At 39.3% G+C, this 2,709-nt stretch overlaps 1 protein-coding gene across 1 annotated transcript in view; it reads left to right on the top strand.

The window, feature by feature from the left end:
* Nucleotides 1–2,709, top strand: part of FAM107A (family with sequence similarity 107, member A) — a 91,135-nt gene that overhangs the window by 33,003 nt on the left and 55,423 nt on the right. The gene's annotated exons all lie outside the window — the stretch shown is intronic.

The raw sequence follows: 2,709 nt of genomic DNA on the forward strand, positions 1-2,709 counted from the left end.
TTTGAAGCCTACTTTGGAGAACTTTGAGCATTACTTTGCTAGCGTGTGAGATGAGTGCAATTGTGCAGTAGTTTGAACATTCTTTGGCATTGCCTTTCTTTGGGATTCTAATGAAAACTGACTTTTTCAGTCTTTTGGCCATTGCTAAGTTTTCCAAATTTGCTGGCATATTGAGTGCAGCACTTTCACAGCATCATCTTTTAGGAATTTAAGTAGCTCACCTGGAATTCCATCACTTCCTCTAGCTTTGTTCATAGTGATGCTTCCTAAGGCCCACTTGACTTTGGACTCCAGGATGTCTGGCTCTAGGTGAGTGATCACACCATCATGATTATCTGGGTCATGAAGATCTTTTTTGTATAGTTCTTCTGTGTATTCTTGACACCTCTTCTTAATATCTTCTGCTCTGCTGGGTCCATGTCATTTCTGTGCTTAATTGTGCCCATCTTTGCATGAAATGTTCCCTTGGTATCTCTAATTTTCTTGAAGAGATCTCTAGTCTTTCCCATTCTATTGTTTTTTCTATTTCTTTGCACTGATCACTGAGGAAGGCTTTCTTATCTCTCTTTCCTGTTCTTTTGAACTCTGCATTCAGATGGATTTATCTTTCCTTTTCTCCTTTGCCTTTAGCTTCTCTTATTTTCTCAGCTCTTTGTAAGGCCTTCTCAGACAACCATTTTGCCTTTTTGCATTTCTTCTTCTTGGGGATGGTTTTGATTACTGCCTTCTGTACAGTGTTATGAACTTCTGTTGTTCAGGCAGTCTGTCTATCAGATCTAATCCCTTCAATCTGTCACTTCCACTGTGTAATCATAGGGCATTTGATTTAGGTCATACCTGAATGGTCTAGTGATCTAATAGATCACATGGGCTCTTTTAAATGGACTATGTTGGAACTTTTCATAAGGAATTTCAGATTAAACTTTTAAAAGGCCTTTCAAGGCCAGGAATGCCACACCAAGGGCTTGTCAAAGATTGCATCTTATAGCTTTGGGTGAATTCCTCCCTTCCCAAGTTCCCCAAAATATCTTAGGATTCTTGCATCTGTTAGGAGGTGGCCTTCTTTGTTTACCTGATAAAGCTGCTGGGAACCTAAAGAGTTTTCCAGTTTCTGTAGGATTGAGGTAGAGAAAAAAGATCAATGTTTCAGTTCTACTTACAAAGGTATAATTAACCAAGTTCCTACAAAGCATAATTAGCTTAGGCAAAAAAAAGGTTTCCTACATTTGGAAAACACAGATAAAAGCCAGTAATATCTCAGATAAAACTAAAAAACTACAACTACATTTCTTTAGTTTGGGCTTCCCTGGTGGCTCAGATGGTAAAGAATCTGCCGGCGATGCAGGATACCCAGGTTCAACGATCCATGGGTCAGGAAGATCCCCTGGAGAAGGGAATGGCTACTCACTTCAGTATTGTTGCCTGGAAAATCCCATGGATGAGGAGCCTGGCAGGCTACAGTCCATGGGGTCACAAAGAGTTGGACACAACTTAAGGACAGACTTTTCATTAGTTCCACCAATCCCAGGTAACTAATCCTTTTTGATAAGCTTTATGAAATCAGTCTCCATTACATGTTTAAAATTTCTTATCTAAGTTCAGCAGCATGATCTGAAAGTTACCAGAAATCCATACTCATCAAAAAGTCCTTTCTATGACTCTTGAAGATGAAACATGTTTGCAAAACATCAGTGTAACTAGCTATGAATTACAAAATACTTTAAAAAAAAAAGCAAGGTTAAAGATATGATTTCAGTGTTATTGACAAAAGAAGCTTAAGTTGCTGACACACAGCATTTTAAGATAACTAGGATTATGACAGGTAACATTATATCCAGGACATAACCAAATTTCATAAACATCCTGTAGTTTCTAGAATGTGTCGGCTAAAAAAAATGTACCACTTGAGAGTTGTGAGTCAAGCTTTGTTTGGGGCAATGTAAGGACTGCAGCCCGGGAGACAGCCCCTTAGATAGCTCTGAGAAACTGCTCCAAAGAGGCAGAGGGCAGGTCAGTATGCATGTTATTTTGGTGAAGGGGGAGTTCATGTAGTCAAGCACATGTTTTTCCAAAAAGTTTCTACTAGTCTCATGAAGCTTCTGCTAGTCACCAGAAATAGTAATCACCGTGAAGCATTTTAGTGGTTTTCTAGATGAGAGGAGACACAAGAATTGAGCTCATAAAATCAATTCCTAAGAATATCTAACTCTCTGAAGACCTGTTTTTCTTGCCAGTTTTTCCCTGAGCACAGAGAGCCTCATTTCTGCTTTCCACCCTGAACTCCTTTCAGGGCATGCTGAATGTCAGCAGCGGCAGCAGTGCATGATCCAATCCTTGTGGAGGGAGGTGGCAGTGCCCATAGCAAATGCCGATATGTAGTTGCCAAATATTGATAGCATCAAATAGCTGTGAAAAGAAGAGAAGCAAAAAGCAAAAGAGAAAAGGAAAGATATAAACATCTGAATGCAGAGTTCCAGGGAATAGCAAGAAGAGATAAGAAAACCTTCTTCAGCGATCAATGCAAAGAAATAGAGGAAAACAACAGAATGGGAAAGCCTAGGGATCTCTTCAAGAAAATTAGAGATATCAAAGGAACATTTCATGCAAAGATGGGCTTGATAAAGGACAGAAATGGTATGGACCTAACAGAAGCAGAAGATATTAAGAAGAGATGGCAAGAATACACAGAAGAACTGTACAAAAACTGTT

Source organism: Bison bison, unplaced genomic scaffold (genome assembly GCF_000754665.1).
Source record: "Bison bison bison isolate TAMUID 2011002044 unplaced genomic scaffold, Bison_UMD1.0 scf7180017864304, whole genome shotgun sequence".
NCBI classification, from domain to species: domain Eukaryota; kingdom Metazoa; phylum Chordata; class Mammalia; order Artiodactyla; family Bovidae; genus Bison; species Bison bison.